Raw genomic sequence first — 24,418 nt, 5'->3', positions numbered from 1 at the left:
AGGCTATTTCCTAAGACTACACTGATTATGACTATCAGTGATGTTAAAGACTTTTGATAGTTTAAGACCTTGTTCACCACTTCCTGTCAGGGTCATCTCTGCCATTTCAGCCCGTTCCTCAGCATCGTCCAGGTCATGGATGGTCTTCATGTATTTAAACAGGCTGCTGTTGGCCTGCTATTCTTACAGAAACACACAAATTAGCTGCCAGCTCCAGCACCAACCTTCTTCCACCTGGAAACACACACACACACTGTGTCTGCTTTCTTTCACTCATGTCACATGTCAAATCTTAAACCTTTCTAAATAACATCATAATATTTTTTAAAACACTGGGAAAATAAGGCACATCCTCAACTTCCAGTGAAGCTTCAGCCTCCTCCAGAGTCATCTGCAGCTCCTCTTTCTCCACCTCCACGTTCTTCTTGGCTTGTGGACGCTGCGGCCTCCTTCCCCAAGCTGACAGTCAACTCCTTGATCTCCTCTGAAACGAAATGGCACAGAAATAAAAACACAACAGTTAATCACTGAGAATCATATTTTCCTTTCTTCAAATGCTTGCAAGTTATGATCAGCTGTAATGGACAAGTTAGAAAGCACCTGAGAGGGTTTTGTTCTCCTTGCAGACAGTCATCAAGTGATCCTGGCTTTCCGTCTCCAGCATGTAGATCTCCATCATGTAGGAGCGGCTCTCCATCTGGCTGTTCTCCAGTTCCAGTTGCAGCTCCTCATCCTTCTGGCTCCACTCGGCTGCCATCTTATCGAAAACTCCCGGCTTCTTATCCAGAGCTGCCGCATTGGACTGCTTACACAAAGGCAGACATAGCAAACTCAGTTAGTTAGATTCATTATTATTATTAATTGTTGCTGATATATCATTACAGAAAGCATTAATATAATAAAGAAGTGCATTATCCACACAAAAGGTGAGGATAACTGGATCAGAAATTAGTTGGGTAACTAAGTTTCTAAGTAATAGCTTTGAATAATCAGACGTTCCAGCATTGCTCTTGTTTCCAGTGCTGTTGAAAACACTTTGCTTGTTTATTGGAATTTTGCCTCTTGACTGCTCTCTGCTGGATTTGTTTGTTAGCAACTAACCTCATGTGCATGACCTCTGCCGTGTAATAGCCTCTGGTGCTTCTGTGTCCTGTACACATTGAGATTTTGTTTTTGTGCATGTGTACCTTCTCTAGGTCTATAGTGAAGTCCTCCATCTCTCCCTGCAACCTCTGCTTGACCTTTTCCAGGCTGGCAGCTCTGGCCTGAGCCGCCTCTGCTGCCTCCTCAGCCTCCTGGAGATGCACTGCAAGTTTGCGCCTGGGAGAGAGTGGGAGGAAAGAACCAGAGTGGAATTTAAATTAAAATTTTATCACTGTCATGATTCATAAGACTCTTTTTTTAAAATTCTTTTGAACCTACTTGGTCTCCTCCAGCTCCTCGGTGCGGCGTATGGCGTCTCATACTTGCTCCTCCATGTGGTGACGTCAGCAGTGAGCTTGGACACAAGACGCTGGATCTCCCCACGGGATTCTAACTCCTCATCCAGCTGCTCCTTTAACTGCAAGAGATCATGCAGGGCATTCACCAGGCTGAGTTATGAGCCTGTGGATAGGTAGTCTGGATGGAGAGGTGGAGAGGCAAATGCATGATGCATCCAGCTCAACAAGGAACAGTAACGCATGCATTCGCATTCTCACCAGTCAGATGGATTTTGCCAGCACTGAGCTCTGTCTGAGTGTGCTCCATCTCAGCCAGGCGAGTGTTTGCCTCCGACACGCTGTCCTCCACTTTGTGGGCCTCAGAGTTCATCTATAAGAGTGGCTGAGCGTCTATGTTTGTGGCTGTTTTATTTTGAAAGAGTTAAGCACACAATAGTCTAAAGATCTAGCTTTGCTTTCTGAGCAGCTTGAAAGCTGAGATCTCCCGCTGAGATCTCCCGCTTCTTCCGGTCTGTCACTGAGGTCCACCAGATCTAGTGACAGCTCTGCTCTCTGCTTCTCTACCTAACAGGAAAACAACTTGACTCTCTAGCTGTAGCATAATGTCACATGTCTGCGTATTTTTTACTTGAATTCATATGCGTAGTGGTCAGGTATGTATCACGTTTGGACTGAAATAGACTCTCAAAGATGAAACTGCTAGGTAAAGCTGTGATACAAGCTGTCCGTGTGCCTTGGCTCTCATGGCTCGTTCAGCTTCCAGCTCCTCCTCCAGCTCCTCGATGCGTCCCTGAAAGAGGATAGAAAACGAATCAACGCGTGCATAAGCACTCACAGCAAAAACCTTGCGTCTTTAAAGCCAGACTATTAATCATCACTGCTCTTTATCCTCTTTTGCTTCTCACTTTCCTATTTCCAAATTTTCACATTGCAATGCTTCTTTGCTCCCATCATTGTCATTTTAGCCGTCCGGTTAGCTTTCATTTGCTTTCACCAAGCTTTAATCTTTTTTTCTCTTCACTTCCAATAAAAGTTCACTTTTATCAGTGTATTTATTAGAATTCATCCTGTAGCGTGAAGATGCTATGATTCTTTTGGGAGTGACCAGGATGGACAGGATACATCAGAGAGACGGCTCCGGTTGACTCCTCCGGTTGAGGTTTAGAAGAAGGTTTGGACATGTGCAGAGGACAGATAGTGGATATGCGTAACAGATGAGGATGCTAGGGATGGGGTGAGATGGAGGCAGATGATGTGTGGCTCACCCTAACGGGAGCAGCCAAAAGAAAATGAACAATCCTCCAACTGTTGGTAAGACATTTAATGGATGAATAGAAATTTAAGCTTCATGATGATGCCGTCAGAGAGGTCAGATGACCACCAGACTCAGAGTGTTGGAACTTTCTGTATAAACAGTAGACCAACTAGTACAGCCATCTGTGCTGCTAAAAATAATTTACAATTGTAGTTCAGGTTTTGCATAAATAGCATCTACAACTGCTAAAGTGTGCATCTTGTACGGTGCTTCTGACACCCTGTTAGCCCTGACAGAAGAAGGAACAGTTTCAAATAACCCTTATTAAGAATATAGTGAAAATAAAAAGCTATTGTAGTTTCACCAACCTGGTGTTCTTTGAGTTTCTGGGTGAGCGTGGTGCTGAGAGCTTGCTCATCCTCCTCCTTCTAGTTCGTGTTGATAATTTCAAAGTCTCTCCTTTAAACACACAACAAATGGACACAGCAGAACATGAAAGAGGGTCCATTTCCACTGACAGTTTGTAGATAACAGGAACATACACAAATATATGTAGAAATGGTGTAAACCTTTATCTTCTTCTATGTTATACTTACAGATGAGGTCAATATGATGAGACAAAAAGCATGTATCTATAATGTCGGGCTTTAAATTTTGAGATGAAGACAAATTTTAGTTTACTTTTAGGTTAGGCTTTCAAGGAAGAAAGTTTTGTTTATCAAGTGCAAGTGTCCAGGAAATAAATGTAAATCTGCATGTGTGTGTGTGTGTGTGTGTGTGTGTGTGTGTGTGTGTGTGTGTGTGTGTGTGTGTGTGTGTGTGTGTGTGTGTGTGTGTGTGTGTGTGTGAGAGAGCACTCTTGTCCCCTCTCTCACTTTTCATATGCCAGTTCCCATTCGTCAAGTGGCAGGGTACACTCTGGACAGGTCACCAGCATTTAGTCATAACCTTCAAATTCTGCATCAAATCTCCTGGTTTTGTGGTTATTTGTCCAAATGTCTGCAGGCACAGAAAATGCAAATGAGCTACATCTCATCAGCTGCTACACTCCTGTTCCCTGTGCCCTTAACCTGTTTCTCCTTCTCAGTTTTGGCCAGTGTAGACTCCAGGGAGTCCAGGTCTCTCCTCAGCTTATGCAGTTTCCCCTCCAGCTGCCTTCTCTGGTTGTGAAGAGACGCTGTGTTGCCTTCTTCTTCCTCCAGGCGCTCATTTAGATCCTAAACTCACAATTGTTTGTAAAAAAGAAAAAGAAAAAGAAAAAAAAAGACTTTTTGTGGATTCCAAGAAATGAAAAGCTCTAAATAATAATGACCTCATTTAATGAGTATTCGACCTTGTGTATGTGCTAAACATACACAAGGCCATTTTGCTAGTTATCCCAACATTAAATTTTACTCCATTTATATTCACATATACTGGCGATCCAAGTTATTATTACTGACAAAAAAAATTCCCTTTATCCTGTTTGCTGCTGTATTACTGCAGATTATACCAAATGGCCTCCACTGAGCTCTACTGGTAGATGCTAAAGACGTCTGTAACACAGTACAGATCCTGTATTGCAAATTACCTGCACAGTCTCCTCCAGCTGGACCTTCTGGTGCATCAGCCGTGTGCAGCGCTCCTCTGCATCACCCACTGTGTCCTGCTCCTGCAGAGAGACAAAGGCACAAGAGAAACAAAGCGATTTAAAGATGTATAATATGTATTATCCTGATGTAACGGTAACACATGGGAAGCACAAACATTGGCTCATAAGCATCCTTTACACTAAAGAAACAACAAAGGCATCAGCCTTTTATTGTATTGGTTGTTTTACTGTGCTACTTTGCAGAAAAAAGATTTCCAATATACTACAGGAATTTAATTTGCAGGACTCTAAATATAGCATAAATGCACAGAAACATCTGCTAAGCAGTGCTGTGTGTAGACATAATGATCTACTTACTGCAGCCAATGACAGGGCAAGGTCATTCTTCTCTTGTGACAGAGTGACAAGCTTTCTTTCCAGATCTTTAATCTAGCTCTCCAGTCCCTTCACCTTCTCCACTGCCACCCTCAGCTCCTCCTTAGCTTTGAAGGTCTCTTCCTGACATCTGACCATCAGCAGGGGCTTCACCTGTCGGCACAAAGCAAGAAATATGATGATGAAAATATGATGATGATAATTAATCATTTGTCAAGAGGAGTAATTTCAAAATTTGACCTTAGTGTAGAGTTTCCACTAACCCCAGCAGCGTAACTGGAGGAACTTCCTCACATTGTGCTGGATACCCATCAGTGCAATTCTACATAACACGCGCCACATAAATGCAGAAAGAACAACCAAAACGGCTACAGTACTGTGCATGCATGCATATACAAACAGATCCACACACTGAGGGTCAGCATCTTCTTAAACTCAATCCTCATCAGAAATCCTCTAAGCTGAGCCTGCAGCATGGTTATGATCGTTGCCAGCCGCTCATCACGCATGTCCTCCAGCTTTGCCAGGATGCCCGCATGGAAAAAGAATCCTGGCAGGATGGGAGGAAAACACGGACAAGCAAAAGATGGAAAAAAGAAAGACAAAGGAAAAAGGAAATGATAGAAAAAAAGAAGACCTATGGTCAGTCTTTAGATAAACAGCTTTGAACATATTACAGACAGTATTATACTAGTACTACAATATTATATACTATACTATATCTGTACCAGATGCCAATAGTAGATAGTATTTAACAGTCATAATCATCACTTGTACTTTTTGAAGATTTAAATCATAAGAAAATTTAGACAATGTATGATTTTATTGAAGCGAAGGAATATTGTAGCATTCATTCTTCTGGGTCTTTGTAATAGTGGTGTACCTTGGAGTGGCTCCATGTTATCTAGGCCGATGGAATTTAGGATGAGCTCAGAGGCCTTCTTGTTGTCAGCAAGTCCCTTGAGGATGATGTGGGTGTTGAGGATATAGTACCTGGACATAGTACAGAGAAGACCAGAGAGGGAAAAGAGTAACAAAAAATATGATCACACTCAAATGATTGCTTTATTTTATTCATATAGTGCTAAATCACAACAACTTTCACCGCAAGGCGCTTTATATACCTCCAATGGAGCTCTAACACCTCTGCGGTCTTAAAGAAGGCCCAACAGCGTCTCCACTTTCTGAGAATCCTCAGAAAAATGGACCTGAAGAAGGAGCTGCTGACCGTCTTCTACCGCTGCTCCATTGAAAGTGTGCTGACATATTGCATCGGTGTGTGGTTCTCCAGCTGCACCACAGCACACAGAAAGGCACTCCAGAGGGTCATCAATATGGCCCAAAAAATCATTGGACATCCTCTTCCCTCCCTGAAGGACCTGTACAGCACTCGCTGTCTCAAGAGGGCACGCAGCATCCTACGGGACTGCACACACCCAGGACACGGGGTGTTTAAGCTGCTGCTGTCTGGCAGGAGGTTCAGGCTGCTGAGGTCCCGAACAAACAGACTCAAGGACAGCTTTTACAACAGGGCAATAAATCAAATCAAATCAAATCACTTTTATTGTCACATCACATGTGCAGGTCCATTGGCACAGTACATGTGAGTGAAATTCTTGTGTGCGAGCTTCACAAGCAACAGAGTTGTGCAAAATACAATAACATAAACAGGCAAATATACGAATGGCTAAATCTGAAACTAATAAATATATGTACAATATATAATAGTATATGCAAAAAAAAATTTCTGGATGTGTATACTAAATGTTTTTCTGTGTGTGTGTGTGTGTGTATACACATATTTTACAGATTAAATAGAGTAAACAATAAATAAAATATATAAAAATATACAGAGTTGAGACATGTGCAAAACAGTGGCATTACTGTACAGTATGGAGTGCATAATGTTGAAGTTCCAGTAGTGAAGCTGAGGTGTCTATGACGTGTTCAGCAGTCTGATGGCCTGATGGAAAAAGCTGTCTCTCAGTCTGCTGGTACGGGACCGGATGCTGCAGAACCTCCTTCCTGATGGAAGCAGTCTGAACAGTTTATGGCTGGGGTGACTGGAGTCCTTGATGATCCTCCCCGCTTTCCTCAGGCAGCGCTTCCTGTAGATGTCTTGGAGGGAGGGAAGCTCACCTCCAATTATCCGTTCAGAGCACCGCACTACTCGCTGGAGAGCTTTGCGGTTGTAGGCGGTGCTGTTGCCATACCAGGTGGTGATGCATCCAGTGAGGATGCTCTCAATGGCACAGTGATAGAAGGTCCTGAGGATGCGGGGGCTCATGCCGAATCTTTTCAGTCTCCTGAGAAAGAAGAGGCGCTGCTGCGCCTTCTTCACTGTTTTGTTTGTGTGTACTGACCACGTAAGATCCTCAGCCAGGTGTACGCCAAGGAACCGGAAGCTGCTCACTCTCTCCACAGCAGCGCCGCAGATGGTGATGGGGGTGTGTACTTCTCTGCACCTCCGGAAGTCCACTATCAACTCCTTTGTCTTTGCGACGTTGAGGGTGAGATGGTTGTCTTGACACCAGTGGGTCAGGGCGCTGACCTCCTCCCTGTAGGCCGTCTCATCACCGTTGGTGATAAGACCCACCACTGTAGTGTCGTCCGCAAATTTCACAATGATGTTGGAGTTGTTAGTGGCTGTGCAGTCGTAGGTGTAGAGTGAGTACAGGAGAGGGCTCAGTACACACCCCTGTGGAGCACCAGTGTTCAGTGTGACGGGGGATGAGGTGATGCTGCCCAGTCTGACAACTTGGCGTCTGTCAGACAGGAAGCTAAGGATCCAGCTGCAGAGGGAGCTGCTCAGTCCTAGATCCTGCAGTTTCCTGTCCAGCTTCGAGGGAACGATGGTATTGAATGCTGAGCTGTAGATGTCATCCAGGGAAGGACGGATGTTGTTTTGCTGTGCTGTATTTTAATGTGAAGTGTACTTATTTATATTTTTATATTGCATGTACTGGTTATATTTTGTGCAGTGTTTTATTTAGATTGCATGTTTTGGTTATACCGTCAAATTGTCCTGGAGAGACTCCGCCTTTCCCCATTTTTACTAATTGGACACACCTGAGAGGAAAGGCAGTGTAATTTACAGAGTGCTGAGTGACACATAAGAGGGTTGGAGCTTGGCGTTCGAGGAGGACGGACAGCACCAGCGACGCGGAGCGAACAGGCGGACGGCAGTAGTAACGGGAGCCCAGCTTGTGCACTGCGGGAGAGCAGAGGCGGCGAGACAGCTGGTGCCGATTTGCAGTTTTAAAGAAGCGGCGGGCGGAGTTGAGAGCTCTGCCCACCCGGGGTAAGTCTTCGACTTAGCCCCTTTTATTGAATGAAAATTGCCGAAAAGAATAGTGACTGCCGCTCCCTCCCTTTCTTCAGCGTACCAGGACGCGGAATGCGGGGAGGAAGGCGAGGACTCCGCTGGGTTTCCCTTTTACATCACTTCGCTGGACTTTTTTAGTTCTTTGTGACTTTTATATCGTGGCGGATGCCACTGGACTTTTAATGTTGTGTTTTATTGCTTTTTATTGTGTTACCCCTTGGCCAAGGTTGTTTTAATTCATTTTGCATTTTTAACTATTTAAATATAAATTATATTTTAATTATACAGTTTTTTAATCGTGTGCTTTCCCTTGGCGGCTCCACTGCTCTGTCCGTTTGGAGGAAGGTTTCCTTCCTTTAAAAAAAAACGACACTGTGGAAATAAAATCACCTTCGCTCCGTTACATAATCTACAAACAGCATTCTCACATACGTGTCTCTCTTCTCCAGGTGTGACAGGGCAGTGTGTAGTGTCAGGGCTATGGCATCATCAGTGGACCTGTTGTGGCGGTATGCGAACTGTAGAGGGTCCAGTGAGTCGGGTAGTGCAGAGCGGATGAAGTCCCTGACCAGCTTCTCGAAGCATTTGCTCACGATGGGGGTCAGGGCTACAGGTCGCCAGTCGTTCAATGAGGAGATGGTGGAGGATTTGGGTACAGGGACGATGGTGGCCATTTTGAAGCAGGCTGGGACTACAGACAGAGAGAGGGAAAGGTTGAAGATGTGTGTGAACACTCCAGCCAGCTGAGCCGCGCATGACTTGAGGACTTGAGGACTCTGTGTATTTAGCCCTGATCAATGCGAATAGCTGACCTGACTGGCTACCTCCCTGGACTTTTTTAGGGGGGAGGTAACAATGTTTAAAATAATAACAATAATAATATTTATATTTATAACAAGGTGCAATAATAATTAATGTGCAATAATAACAGTGTGCAATACACATACACTTATTCTTCTTTTTTATACTAAGTTAATATACTGTGTGTTGTTTGTTGCGTTGTGATGTGTCATATCGTCAGTGTTGGGGAGTAACGGAATACATGTACCGCCGTTACGTATTTAAAATACAAAATATGAGTAACTGTATTCCGTTACAGTTACCGTTTAAAAAGGTGGTATTCAGAATACAGTTACTTTGTTGAAATAAATGGATTACACTGCGGTACTTTCCTGTTTCATTTTGTCGCGGGTCAGGACTGTTTGGGTTTTGTTTGACAGCTACGTTCTGTTGTTCCAGGCGGCAGCGTTACGGTTGCCATGGTTACAGGGCGACGCTCTCTCTCTCTCTCTCTGCAACTGTGTGTTTCCTGGGTGAGAGAGCGCCTTTTTGTTGTTGTTGTTGTTGTGCTAAGCTAACAGGCAGAATGCTACAAGCATAGCTCTAAACAATGTAGCATCATGGGCAGTGTAGTCCGTGTTGCAGGGAGAATGGACTGCCATACACGTTATGGGTCTGTGAGCGCAAGGAGGGAGAAAAAGGGGAGTGGAAAGGTACGAGTTGTCGTCGAGGAAAAACGGCAGCTGGAAGCATGTAAATGTAATAATAACCACTTCAGCCAAGAAGAGTGCCTGACGAGCCCAGTTTTAAGTAAGCTATTAAGACTCGACTGTACACAGTGTTCGTGTTTTCCTCCGAAAACAATAAGTTCCGTTGGAGCAGCCTTTCAACGCCTCTCTCTGTCTCTGTCAAAAAAAGTTGACCCACACAACAAAGTAAAGCTATTTTTCGGCTACGAGCCGACAGGGACCCCGCCTTATTAGTCAGAGGTCCCTTTACTACAGTTCGGAGTTAGGACAGTTTTCCAATTTCATTGTACTACTGTACTATGTATGACTGTGCAATGACAATAAAGAGTTATCTTATCTTATTTTAAGGTAAAGAGTCCAAGATTGAAGTGCTCTGTTGGGATCGAACTAACTAAACTCTAGTTACATTGTGTATGTGTATATACACTAGAATGATTGGGATAAATACAGATGTAGTTAGACCTTGGTTTGAACTCTGGGTTAGGAAATCCTTTCCCTCTAACACCCCACTACAGGCATGCTGGTGCAGGATGAGAAGACTGTCTGTCACACCTTTGAAACACAAACAATAAAGAATGAAATCACGAATACCAAGATCAGATTTGGAAACTAAAATTATTCACCAATGTCTATGACAGTGGTTCCCAAACTTTTTTTGCTGGGCCTGTTAGGATGCCTGGGTCGTTGACCCAGGGTTTTTGAGTTTATTATATTATTTATAATTTCTAGCCTTTGGTTTCTTTGAGTTCTGTCTTATAGTTTATGTCTCTGTCTTCTCTAGTTGCTCTGTCTCCCCTGTCAGCTGTATTCCCTTGTCTAGTTCGCGTCTCTGTGTATCCTTAGTTGCTATATCCCCGTGTCCAGTCAGTGTCTGTGTCTGCCCTGGTCCCACGTCTCTGTTCCCTTTGTTGCAGTGTGTGCGAGTCTGCGTCTTTAGTTCAGTCTGTGTCATGTTTCCTGTTTTATTTTGAAGGTCCTTGTCTGAGGTTAATGTATCTGGTTTCGCTTCCCCTTGTCTCGATAGGCCTGATTTGGCCCAGCTGTGTTTCCCTCCTGTTACCCATTCCCTGATTGCTCCCTCTGTGTATTTAAGCCCTGTGTTTCTGTGTTGCGATCTACCGTTTATTTTGCTGTGTGTTTTGTCTGCGTGCCTGAGTTTATGTTTAAAGTCTCAGTTCTGGTTTCTTTTTTAGTTCAGCATTAAAGCTGTTTTTTGAGTTTACTTGGTGCCTCTCAGTGTCTGCACTTTTGGGTCCACGATTCCTGTCTGCACACAGCCGCTCCATAACAGAGCCCCCCTTTGTTTTACAAGAAACAACTTATGTTGTTCATAAGTAGTTAAAGGTAGACTATGAGCAATCTATGACATTTGCATTGTTCTTATTTCTTGAATTTTACGTTTTGTATTGTCCTTAAGTCCTTTTTTACCCTCTGTTACTTTATGGGTATCGTGCAGTATCTGCAGATGTGTATTTGTTCCTGTGGCTGTGTGAGTTGCTCTGTAGAATTTGGAGACTGTTTGGAAGGAAGACCCTTTTTTCTGTTTCTTGGATCCTCCGGAAGTGTCCTTTTCTTTGAAGAGAGGGGCCAGCAAGGGCATTGACGACTTCTGGAAGAGTCCCACCTCTGTCTCACTCAGGGGGTCTTTGTTCTTATCCAGCCACGCTGTCATATTGTAGCCCACCTATGAGAGGTAAAAACTAGGGGTGCAACGATATTCGTATCGATATTGAACCGTTCGATACAGTGCTTTCGATTCGGTACGCATATGTATCGAACAATACAAAATTTGTAATTTATTTTATCAACTTTCCTTCTGACGATGCTGTCTGTGTTGAGCGCTCAGTGAATCTGCGTTTGACTACTCCGCCTAGGCTGCACTGTCAAGCGCAGATCCACTGAGCGCTCAACACAGACAGCATAGTCAGGAGGAAGAGCGCAGGGCAAGCTAGCGAGACAGAAGTTAAGCTCTCCTTGCAACATGGCAAATTGAACCTCCCCACCCTCATTCAGATCTGGCGTTTGGAATTATTTTGGTTTTCATGTGACGTATGACCCTGAAGGTAAGCGAGTCATGGACTAAAGTAAAACAGTATGTTGGATGTGCCACGCAATGCTCAATTACATGGGTGGGAGCTAGTGTGTTTAGCGCAGTTAGCTCGTTAACGTGTTGGCAGTCTAGCCCCATGCACGGGGCGATCAGGGGTAGCTCGTTAACGGAGATTTGCCGTGTTGTGGCGTTAAGGTCATTTGAACGAGATTAACCTGAAAGCACTAGTGGGAACACAACGAATATGACTGCACATTTACTCCGACAGCATCCTAGTGCAAAGACAAGTGGAAGCAGACAAAAACAATAAGCACGCATGCTACAAACTTTACCCGAGTCATTTAGACAGCCGTTAGCACATGAGTCTCCTTATGGGGACCTGATATGTTTAATATGCTGCTGAGAATATAGCCCAGAAGAAGCGTATAGTATAGCTTTTATTTTGGAAAGAGACATTTCTCTGTAATAAACTCTCTTTTCCAAAGATGAGTAATTCCTCAATCAGATACAGGGCTTGCAATATCGCTAGCCCAACGTCCTGGGGCTAGCGATTTTTCCAGTCGGGCTACCAAAATCTATCTCTGCCCTGCCCGTCGGCCTATCGTAGGAAGCAAAAAATATATGTCAATGCTTTTGCATTCTTTCAGAAATGTAGCTGGGTAATTATGTCATTGGCATCGGTGAGCCACTGTCAATATGTGACATATTGAAATCGCGTTTGAATTTGCTCTTGTTTTTTGCTTTCACTTTGCAATCGCGCGAACTGTGTATAGAGAGCGACAGCACTGATCTGTGAGTGATGATAATTTGTGCACCAATTCCTCTGACATCGTCTTATTAATTGGTAGCTTACTACACAAACATGACAAGTGAAATCTCCCGCAGCAAGCTTAAACATGTGAGAGGTTGATCGCGCAGAGAATCGCTGAGCTTATGTGAGTCGTGTGTAAAAGCAGCAGGATATATATTTCAGTTCTGCTGAGCCAAATAAGACAGGTCAGGGTGAAGAAGTGACAGCCAAAGAAAAGCTTACCACAAAACGGAAAAGTTATGACAAATCAGACTATAAGGCAAAAAGAAAGTGCAGCTTTATGGTTTCATGGACAAAAGAATTTCTGTGGCTGCAATATGACGAGCTAAATAACCAGGGCTGCACATAAGTGGTCCGCAGGTGCGCATTCGCTGTCAAAATAAAAAACACGCACAAGGGTTAGGGTTAAATTTAAAAACTGTACTTTTGAGTTAAAATATATATTTATAATTTTAATAAATGACAAATTAAAAAGGCATGAACATTTTTTTTTGTATCGAAAAAATATCGAACCGTGACACTAAAGTATCGAACCAAACCGTGAGTTTTGTGTATCGTTGCACCCCTAGTAAAAACAGCTTAAAGTCACACATTAGCATTGATTTCATTGACAGAAGCATTTTGAAATAACTTTATTCCATCACATACACATGTTTGGAGCCATTCGTGTATTTACCAGCCAGTAATCTCTTAAGAAGTACTTGCAGTGCCGCCATAGTGCATCAGTGGGCCTTGGCCAATTTCTTCCCCCCTTCTGGCTTGAGGAAGCTGGAGGACTTGCCCAGGTGGTTTTCATACAGAGCTGCTGTGAAAGTTGCATCTGTTGCTTTTGGAAACGCACACTGCTCCTCCAAGACGGATAAAATCCCAATAGGCTGGAGGGGGGGATAAAATACATTAAGGTGGAAATAATGCCCCGTGAGTGCACACAGCGTTTCTGAGAGTATGTTTGCGTTACCCTCTGCAACAGGTCCAGGCCAAAGTCGACAAAGACCCTCCTACTTGTACTCTTCCTGCTCCATGTGGTGGTTAAAGAACTGCTGCAGCTTCTTGTTGGTGAAGATGATGCACAGCTGCTCAAAGCTGTTGAACTGGAGACAAAGCACAGAGCATGACCCTGCGAGCTGACAAGAGGAAGTAGCATATTGTAGCTTCTGATCGAGACCACTCTGCTTAAAGCTTACCTCAAAGATTTCAAACCCAGCATCGTCCAGCACTCCTGTGAAGAACTGCCGCTGCATCTCGGTGTCCAGTGTCTTATTAATGCGGGTCACCATCCACTTGAACATGCGGTCATAGGTGGCTTTTGCCAGAGCATCGATGGAGTACACACACTGGTCTTGGTTCTGACTTGAAAATTGGATGATCTTTAAAATGTGAATGAGTCCATCGGCACCTTTGTTAAATAAGTAATCACAAGGACCTTTAGTACTGAAGTGATCTCATAGCTTTGGTCACAAACTCATTGCCAACCTTGACGCGGGGGCGTGTTATGCCCTTCTGCAGCTCCCCGGAGTTGATGGCCATGAGGTGGGCAACTTTGTCAGCCACTTTAGAGGAGAGAGAGGACACGGATCTAATTACACAGCTGAAAAATAGGTTGCTGCCAAGACTGTGATTAATGGAAGCAAAAAAAAAAACAATATGCAGTGGATGAAAAAATATTTGGTTGTATGTCAAAATGGAAGGGCATGTTTTAGGAGAAGGAGAGAGCTAAAAAGAGAAGAACTGGGGTAAACTTGAGAGAGGGAGGTAAACTTTCTCTACCCTCAGTGGAGACACATCAGCCTGCTCCTCTCTGGGTTTCTGTTTGAACTTCATGTTTCCAAAGTGCATTACTCTTCCGGTCAGTTTGTACACGGTCATCTTCTCCTCAGGAGTGAAGCCCGGGACACCGAAGGCCTCCTGTGGACACACAAGCAGAGAGAACAGAGCGTACTGGGAACAAAGTATCACAATAAAGCTGTACAAAAAGAGGCAACAGCACCATCAACAGTCCAGTACGTTTCCATAATCAAATGTTATATACAAACTCTGAATGAAAGATAAAAGCTTTCAGTGTGAGCACAGGAGTGAGCGCACATCAGTGAGCAGCAGCTCCTCGCCGCCGTCCACGTTGTCCACCAGAGTGACTCCCTGACACACCCACACTGTTTCGGGTAAGGTAATGATACTTTACCTTTTTGTTATAATGAAAAGAGACACCACAGTTACTACACTACAAGATTTGATAAAATATTGATTTCTTAAAGTATGTCCTTTAGACTCAAAAAACAAACTTAAACTCATCAGCACACCCAAATACGTTTAACTGTAGCAAAAAAATAGAAATAAAACTGTTTATGGCCTGCTACAAAAAAATCCTTTAAAGTTTAACATTAGGGGTGCGGTTACTTTGATCAGCAGGTATATAAAAACAAGGAGGCTAGCTACTAGCTGTCTGCAGTCCTTCGTGACAGATAAATTAGACCACTAACTGGTGCTTTATTTGCCTTTTTGAGTTTTTAATGCAATTACACGATAGTTAAATAAATGGGTCCATAGTTTAGTAAGGTTTATACATTTGCTTGGTTCAGTTTCAGCCAGCCACACAAGTCCACTTTGGGGTTCTGTTAGCATGAGCATTGGGTGCAGGTAGCCAAGACTAGCTGCTTTTTCTTAACTGATAAGTAAATACCCTGTTGTAACTGCCCCTAAGACATTTGTCCTCCAGGTTTGGTGAATGAAACTGCAATTTTTCAGTCTTTTAATAAGTAAAAGCTACAAACAGTGGTTTTGCCTTTTCATGAGGTTTGCTAGCTAGATAGCGCTAGACCCACTTGGCCAAACATGGTGACTTCTGGTTCCAAGTAAAGTTACTGGTTCAAAATGTAAAATACGAGTCCACAAATCAACAGATGGTGTGACATTGGCTACATCCATCTGAACTGCTGAACTATACTTGTATTTTAGTATTTTTCAGACATATTAAATTTGTGTTAAGCCACTATTTGGATCTGTTTATCCAGAGCTTTGTAGCGGTTTTACATATTGATACGCATTCTTCGCTGTTTCCCTTCACATTTAATTATTCAATCGTGTATTGCTTTACTTTTAGTTTCAACCTTTAATCTACTGCTTTTGGTGGGTTTCGCTATTTTCTTTTAACTCCCTGAGTCTTAAAGCTAACATAATTAACATTACTCCAACCATGTTACGTTACTGAGTCAGCAGTCTACTCACTTGCTTGCTGACTACTTTTCATTTACTAAAGTTACAACTTATTGAAGTAAATGCATTTAAAATTCATTTAAAATTTATTCCATTGAATTAGCTGAGCTACACCTCGAACTCTCCACTTGCTACCTTACAGCTGCACTGGTATCTCCTGCAAGTTTTTGTTTTGGGAATCAGTAATTCAGGTGGCACTTTTTCAAAACTGGGACTCTAGAAAGCTTAAACTGATCCTATTAAAATAGATTTGGTGGCTCCACAGTGTAATGACTAACACATTTGACTAACACACAAAAGACCCCTGGTTTGAGACCAAGAAGAGGAACAAATCACAAGATAGTGTATTCTTTTTGCTGGTCTTACGCCTGGATAAATGTATGTTGTGTCACAAGGGCAACTGGTGCAAAATTTGTCAACTCAAACATGTGGATAAATTCACCACCATGACCCCTTGGGAAAACAGAGAGTAGCCACAAGAACATATCTCTGAGACCCAGGGATAGTCTGTCCTTCATGATATCCCAAAATGATTTAACGTAATAATATTTTCATTTTTTTTCTGGTAACATTCCTTTTTATTTTATGAGCATTAAAACTGTGGAAATTAAAAATGAAAGAAACACATTTCAACACAAAAACCCTGTTTAAAAAGAACTTCTCTTAGTCAAGCTTTTTGGTCAAACTGCATTCAGCAGCTAACAGGCACCTAAAGCTGTGCTGTTATGTCACCTCACCGTGGATGTGACAGAAGGCTGAGTGAGGCGGAAAGATTTTACTCAGAGTTGTGGAAGGTGAGTCAGACTTATTGCTGTCAGGGGATGGGGTGGAGGAGGGCCAAACATCAGAGCAGGAAGGTGTGAGCTCAGAGAAGGACATACCAGCTTTTGAGAAGCCTGCGCAGGGACAAAAACGTGACACCAGGAATCCATTATATTGTGTAAGCTAGGGTACTTGACTTGGGTCTGGATGGAGGATGTCCGAGTCATACTGTGAACATACACATGCTAAAAAATGCTTTCAGTTTTAAAGATGCCTTCAGATAGCAGCACCTTCTTGTAGTTTTATGTGCTGTGACTCATTTTTCCCCAAAAAAACCTGGTTGCTTATTAACTGTTTGATGTAATCAAAGAGCCTCCAGTTTTGGTGGTTGTGGGCAACAATGTCCCACTTTTAATTTTTCATATTGTAAACTTTTTTTAAACCCAATTTTAGGAGGTTTGAAACAGAACTGATATGGAAAGAAGAGCTGGAGTTTAGTGCACCTTTGGGAAATATATTAATTATATAAATCAGCAAAGCAAATAGTTTAAGAAACCAAACTTTTATTTTATTGTATGTGTGTGTGTGTTCCACTTCTACACATTGCAATGTGAAAAAACGTCAGAGCCCTATCTTACACGATGCTTTTTATCTATAATGAGTGGCGAGCGTTGTCAGTTTGTCCCTGCGCAGGCTCCTTGAAAGCTGGTATGTCGTCCTCTGAGCTTTCACCTTCCCGCTCTAATGTCTGGCCCTCCTCCGCCTCATCCCCTGACAGCAAGAAGTCTGACTCCCCTTCTACAGCTCTGACTAAAACCCTTTGTTCCTCATTCAAACCTCTGCCTTCTGAAGCACGGACATATTGCAATGGGAGTTAGTAAGTCCTGCTGTCCACTGTTCAATTAAACTTTATTTATATGGAGCCAAATCACAGCAACAGGTGCCTGAATTTGCTTTATGTTGTAAGGTAAAGACCCTACAATCACACAGAGAAAACAGTGAAAGAACACTTAAAGAACACAGATTAAAAGCTTTGTTTTGAAAGCGTTATAATTTCTGTATATTTCTGAAATTGATGTTTGGAGCTCCTCCTTGAATCGCTACCTTATCGTGGTGGAGGGGTTTGTGTGTCACAGGGATCCCAGGGGCTATGTTGTCTGGGGGCTTTTGCCCCCTGGTAGGGTCTCCCATGGCAAATTGGCCCTGGGTGAGGGACCAGACAAAGAGCGATTCATAAGACCCTTATGAAAAGGACACAGAGGGAACAGTTTACCCTGCCCGGGATAGGGTCACCGGGGCCTCGCCCTGGAGCCAGGCCCGGGGAGGGTGCCCAAGGGCGAGCGTCTGGTGGCCGGGCCTTAGTCCATGGGGCCCGGCCGGGCACAGCCCGAAGAGGAGACATGGGCCCATCCTCCCGCAGGCCCACCACCCGCAGGAGGCGCCATAGGGGTCGGGTGCATTGTGTGCCGGGTGGCGGCCAGGAGCGGAGGCCCTGGCGGACTGACCCCCGGCTGCCAAGACTGGCAATAGGGACATGGAATGTCACCTCTCTGGTGGGGAAGGAGCCTGAGTTAGTGCGTGAGGTTGAGAGGTACCGGCTAGATATAGTCGGGCTCACCTCTACACATGGCTTGGGCTCTGGAACCAGTCTCCTGGAGAGGGGCTGGACTCTGTCTCAGTCTGGAGTTGCCCCTGGTGAGAGGCGGCGGGCTGGGGTGGATATCCTAATATCCCCTCGGCTTGCTGCCGGTACGTTGGGGTTTTTCCCGGTGGACGAGAGGGTTTGTTCCCTGCGCCTTAGGGTCGGGAACGGGTCCTGACTGTCATCTGCGCTTATGCGCCGAGTGGCAGTTCAGAGTACCCAGCCTTCTTAGAGTCCCTGGGGGGTGCTGGAGGGTGCTCCACCTGGAGACTCTGTTGTCCTGCTGGGAGACTTCAATGCTCACGTGGGTAACGACAGCGAGACCTGGAGGGGCGTGATTGGGAGGAACGGCCTCCCTGATCTGAACCCGAGCGGTGCTCTGTTATTGGACTTCTGTGCTAATCACAGTTTGGCCATAACGAACACCCTGTTCGAACATAAGAGTGTCCATAAGTGCACGTGGCACCAGGACGCTCTAGGCCGTAGGTCGATGATCGATTTTGTAATCGTATCAGCAGATCTGCGACCATATGTTCTGGACACTCGGGTAAAGAGAGGGGCTGAGCTGTCAACTGATCACCACCTGGTGGTGAGTTGGATCAGGTGGCGGGGGAAGACGCTGGACAGACCTGGTGCACCTAAACGCGTAGTGAGGGTGTGCTGGGAACGTCTAGCAGAGGCCCCAGTCCGCGAGATCTTCAACGCACACCTCCGGCAGAGCTTCAACAGCATTCCGAGGGAGACTGGGGACATTGAGTCCGAATGGACCATGTTCAGCGTCTCCATTGCCGAAGCTGCTGCATTGAGCTGCGGCCGCAAGGTGGTTGGTGCCTGCCGTGGTGGTAATCCCCGAACCAAATGGTGGACACCAGAGGTGAAGGGAGCCACCAGGCTGAAGAAGGAGTCCTATCGGGCTTGGTTAGCCTGTGGGACTCCGGAGGCAGCCGACAGGTATCGACAGGCCAAGCGGAATGCGGCTCAGGCAGCGGCTGAAGCAAAAACTCGGGTGTGGGAGGAGTTCGGAGAGGCCATGGAAAAAGACTTTCGGACTGCCTCGAAGAGATTCTGGCAAACCGTCAGACGTCTCAGGAGGGGAAAGCGGTGCTCTACCTGCACTGTGTATAGTGCTGGCGGAACGCTGCTGACGTCGACTGAGAAAATTGTCAGGCGGTGGAAGGAATACTTCGAGGACCTCCTTAATCCCACTGACACGTCTTCCGAGGAGGAAGCAGAGTCTGGGGATGAGGGGAATGACCCACCAATTTCCGGGGGCGAGGTCACTGAGGCAGTTAAACAACTCCTTGGTGGCAGAGCCCCTGGTGTTGATGAGGTCCGCCCCGAGTTCCTGAAGGCTCTGGACGTTGTAGGGCTGTCCTGGTTGACACGCCTCTGCAATGTTGCGTGGAGATCAGGGGCAGTACCTGTGGACTGGCAGACCGGGGTGGTGGTCCCCATCTTTAAGAAAGGGGACCGGAGGGTGTGTTCCAACTACAGGGGGATCGCACTCCTCAGCCTCCCTGGGAAAGTCTATGCCAGGGTGCTGGAAAGGAGAGTTCGTCCGTTAGTCGAACCTCGGATACAGGAGGAACAATGCGGTTTTCGTCCTGGTCGCGGAACACTGGACCAGCTCTTTATCCTCTCCAGGATACTTGAGGGTGCATGGGAGTTTGCCCAACCAGTCTACATGTGTTTTGTGGACTTGGAGAAGGCATTCGACCGTGTCCCTCGGGGTGTCCTGTGGGAGGTGTTGCGGGAATATGGGGTGTCTGGCCCATTGCTACGGGCCATTCGATCCCTATACAACCGTTGCAAGAGCTTGGTTCGCATTGCCGGCAATAAGTCGGACTCGTTCCCGGTGGGTGATGGGCTCCGCCAGGGCTGCCCTTTGTCTCCGGTTCTGTTCATAATTTTTATGGACAGGATTTCTAGGCGCAGCCAAGTGGCGGAGGGCTTTCGCTTTGGTGGCCTCAGATGATGTGGTTCTGTTGGCTTCATCGGGTGAGGGCCTCCAGCTCGCACTGGAACGGTTCGCAGCCGAGTGTGAAGCAGCGGGAATGAGGATCAGCACCTCCAAATCTGAGGCCATGGTTCTCAGCCGGAAAAGGGTGGAGTGCCCACTCCGGGTCGGGGATGAGTTCCTGCCCCAAGTGGAGGAGTTCAAGTATCTCGGGGTCTTGTTCGCGAGTGATGGGAGAAGGGAGCCGGAGATCGACAGACGGATTGGGGCTGCAGCTGCAGTAATGCGGACGCTGCACCGGTCCGTCGTGGTGAAGAGGGAGCTGAGTGTAAAAGCGAAGCTCTCAATTTACCGGTCGATCTACGTCCCTACCCTCACCTATGGCCACGAGCTGTGGGTAGTGACCGAAAGAACGAGATCAAGGATACAAGCGGCAGAAATGAGCTTCCTCCGAAGGGTGGCTGGCCTCTCCCTTAGAGATAGGGTGAGAAGTTCGGCCATCCGGGAGGGGCTCAGAGTAGAGCAGCTGCTGCTCCACATCGAAAGGAGCCAGCTGAGGTGGTTCGGGCATCTGACAAGGATGCCCCCTGGGCGCCTCCTGGGTGAGGTGTTCCAGGCATGTCCCACCGGGAGGAGGCCCCGGGGCAGACCCAGGACACGCTGGAGAGATTATATCTCTCGGCTGGCCTGGGAATGCCTTGGTATTCCCCCGGATAAGCTGGAGGAGGTGGCTGGGGAGAGGGAGGTCTGGGCCTCTTTGCTTAGGCTGCTGCCCCCGCGACCCGGCCCCGGACAAAGCGGATGAAGATGGATGGATGGATGATGTTTGGAGTCACATGTAGAAGAAACAATTAGATTTTTAGCAATAGAAACATAATATTTGCAAACACTGTATCACTTAACTTCCCTTGCTGCTGTAAAATGTGGAAGCTGCACTGCCCGTCATTTTGAAACCTCCACAAATGTGGCATCAATAGAAAGCCCAGGATCTCCTCTTGACAGTACAGCAGGAATTAATGATGATTGATGTCATGTAGAAGTCATGTAGACTCATGTCTACTACAGAGGACAAGAATGAATTGCTGGATCTTGGCCTAATAGGATTAATAATCTCCTAAGAGTGAAACTGCATATATCCACACAAACCAAGCCTTTGCTTTTAAAACCGCTACAAGTGTTTTAGTTTTTAAAACGTTGAATTTTAAATTGTTATTTATTCATTTTCTTGCATATTAGCATGCAGCATATGACATTATTAAAACATGTTTTTTTCCCCAGTCTGTCGTTTCACATTCAGTCATTTTAATTCTATCCACTGCAGATTTATCTGCTTTACCTCTGAGCTCTGGTTTCGTTCCAGAGAGGAGCTGGTAGAATATGTGAGATCCTCTCTCGGCAGCCTGCTGGGAAATCAGTCTTGATTTTTCGAGCAGATCTAGCACCAAGACAAACGCAATTCATAAGGGCCCATTTATCCAAATTATTTTCATTTCTCACTTGATGTTTTGTCACGGCGTGACATCTTCATGTCACGGACGACGGCACATAAAAAGCAAGGCGTGTTATTTTTAACAAGGCCCCCTGACACTGACAAGCCTGATCAGAAGTAATGCAAGAGTAACATCCACTCACAGGTCTCAGTGTCAGCGCCAGCCGGCTTAGCTGTGGATGAGGATGAACTTTCCTTAGAAGGAAAACAGACGCACATATTCGGAAACAATTTTTCTATTTCATTTCATGCGAGACATTAATAGTTTATCTGATTATTTAAAATCTGATCCCTGCAAAGTGCAAGGAGTTGTTGTTCCTGATGGGTTTACCAAATGCCTCCAACACTGGGTTGGCCTGTATGATCTGGTCCTCCACTGAGCCCTGGAAGCAGCAACATTCAAATGCCCATTATTTGAGCCTTGGAGTCTGAGGCTTTGCTCCCGGACGCTCCAAAACTGGCAAAGTACTGGATAACGTTAGTGTTTTCAGTCCTGCCTGCACCAGATTCCCCACTGATAGGAAAGGACCAGAGATCAAAAGAACGGTGTGATTACACGGTGTACATGATTTTGCAGGGAGCTCAAAGTCGGAAACAGGAACACGCGTGTTATCCTTACGTGATCAGCATAGACTGGTGCTCGCGCTCTGCGATGACAGGACATGAAAGGGGGCAGACAAACAGAGTGAATGTGAGAGAGGAGAGTAATTGCTGCTGATTTCCCTCCGTCAGCACTGTGAACAACACAGACAGCTGTCCCGATGCCGCAAAACCTTTTTCTACTCCCCTAACAAATCATCACACGGCACACTGATTACACACCTCCAGCAACTGCCGTCTTAAAACATACAACTGCGTAACGACAGGCCACTTGCACGTTTCTGCTCCGCCTTGTATATCTGGGCCAGTTTAGCTCCATAGATAGAAAGCCATTTATATGGATTGACTGTCACACAGAAGAGGCGTGTGCATGTCCAGACGTGGGTTTAAAGGTTTAAGGATGCTCGGTCAATGATGTTAAAACATGATGGAAAGTTTTTCAACTTTGTGGCACCTTTACATGTTGATGCTATTTCCTGTACTGTGTTAAAAAATAAATGTTACATTTTTAGTGTAATTCAACCTCCTGTATGTAAAACCTCATGTATCAGATATGATACATGAGGTTTTTGTATACTTTTGATAATTCTAAATCATCAATGTATCATCATAATTGCACAATTTATTTTTAAGCAGTACATTGCAAATGAAATGCCAGATGTAGCAAATATGACACAAATTAATAATCATATATGGAAGCTAGTATTTAATGCTTTTTTTTGTTTGTTTGTTTCGTCAATGGGTTCAATAAACAACCCATTTACAAAAAATTTGAATTTTTTTATTTTTTTAAGCTTTACTGGGATAAACATAAACGTTTTTCCTTTCCAGTCACCTTTCTCACTCACTATGTGTTAATAGACCTCTCTGCATTGAATCATACTTGTTAATAATCTCTGGCTCTCTTCTACAGCATGTCTTTATCCTGTCTTCCTTCTCTCACCCCAACCAGTCGCAGCAAATGGCCCCGCCCCTCCCTGAGTCTGGTTCTGCCGGAGGTTTCTTCCTGTTAAAAGAGAGTTTTTCCTTCCCACTGTCGCCAAAGTGCTTGCTCATAGGGGGTCATATGATTGTTGGGTTTTTCTCAGTATGTATTATTGTAGGGTCTACCTTACAATATAAAGCGCCTTGAGGCAACTGTTGTTCTGATTTGGCGCTGTATAAATAAAATTGAATTGAATAAACATGAAAATAATGTATACTGAAACTTGCGAGGCAGATGCAGATGGGCATCAGCTAGTTTATGGGGGGAAAAGAAGTTGTCACGTCTTACAATTCTTAAATTAAATCATTATTATTCTTATTAGTAGGAGGAGGATTTTATAGTTCACAAATAATACATCACAAACAATCGTGTTTACTAATTGGTTATTATTTGGTTGTAAACATGAAAAAACTATTATAACAAATATCAAATGAATAATAAATTATTTGTAAAGCATACATGAATATTGTTTGAATCTTTTTTTAATGAAGTTACATCTGAAGTTGAGCTTATTAAGGACTTTGTAAAGCATAAATATGCCTTTTGGCCCTTATCCTCAAATCCACACAGATTTATGGAGCACTGCACCACAAATAAACAGGACGGGCTAACGACTGATCGGAATTATAACCAATAATAACTAACACATAATGTAAAAATTGTTTTGCATTGTCATCACAAGCTGTCATTTTTACTAAAGATAAACAAAGATTATAAGATACAATTTCACGGTTTGTTAATGAAGTTTGATTAATTACAAGGTTACAATTTATTAACTTGAGGATTACATGGTGTTACCCCTTCTAGGCATTCTGGAAGGTTTCAGACTTTTACTAACTGAAGAAGTAGTACAAAGCTACACATGTAGATTTAATGTTAAATGTGATAAATTATAGTTTGTCATCAAATAAATCATCAGTTGTATGAATAATCTTAAATCATTTTAAGCTTGCATAACCATTATGGCAAAAGAACAGAAAAGAGGGGGGTATGCATCAACCACATGGCGTGATTAATTCTCTGCGCAGTGAATAATCTTTATGATTGATTATGATTGATGGGAAACATATTGAATAACACATTGAAAACCAAAAGTAATAAAATTCTCTAAGTTACAAAAGGCTTTTCTGTTCCTATACTGCTTTTTTTCTATGGTTTGACTGCTTTTTAATGGTGCTGTGGATTACTCAGTGCTGTGAAGCTTGCTTATGTAGATCCTTGCGCTGACATAGTGGCGGTGAAGGTTTTCCGAGACGCGGCTTCGTTGAGGAACGTGTGATCAGCGATGTCACTGGCTTGGTAGAACTTAGGCCGTTTCATCTGCTGGACATCATCCTGCCTCACTTTCACCGTCTGGTTAGAGAAGACGATAACAATAAGAATGTCGTCCGTCAT

The 24,418-nt window shown here is 44.5% G+C and overlaps 1 pseudogene across 1 annotated transcript; it reads right to left on the bottom strand.

Annotated features, from left to right (window-relative positions):
* Window positions 1–17: 17 nt before the first annotated feature.
* On the bottom strand, window positions 18–24,418 carry LOC308411786 (myosin-16-like; annotated as a pseudogene). Its single transcript has 24 exons — window positions 24,252–24,418; window positions 22,058–22,225; window positions 21,859–21,952; window positions 21,724–21,821; window positions 21,582–21,633; window positions 21,286–21,384; window positions 14,461–14,528; window positions 14,159–14,283; window positions 13,811–13,954; window positions 13,563–13,728; window positions 13,337–13,469; window positions 13,084–13,253; window positions 10,946–11,201; window positions 9,980–10,069; window positions 5,547–5,656; window positions 5,072–5,213; window positions 4,904–4,985; window positions 4,646–4,816; window positions 4,268–4,348; window positions 3,768–3,914; window positions 1,423–1,561; window positions 1,188–1,320; window positions 601–802; window positions 18–484 (listed from the first exon to the last, which is right to left on the bottom strand). The product of its transcript is annotated as a myosin-16-like (transcript).

Source organism: Rhamphochromis sp. 'chilingali' (genome assembly GCF_963969265.1).
Source record: "Rhamphochromis sp. 'chilingali' genome assembly, chromosome: 15".
In the NCBI taxonomy this organism is placed as follows: Eukaryota; Metazoa; Chordata; class Actinopteri; order Cichliformes; family Cichlidae; genus Rhamphochromis; species Rhamphochromis sp. 'chilingali'.
Note: the sequence above shows the minus strand (reverse complement) of the source record. Positions and strands in the feature narration are given on the sequence as shown.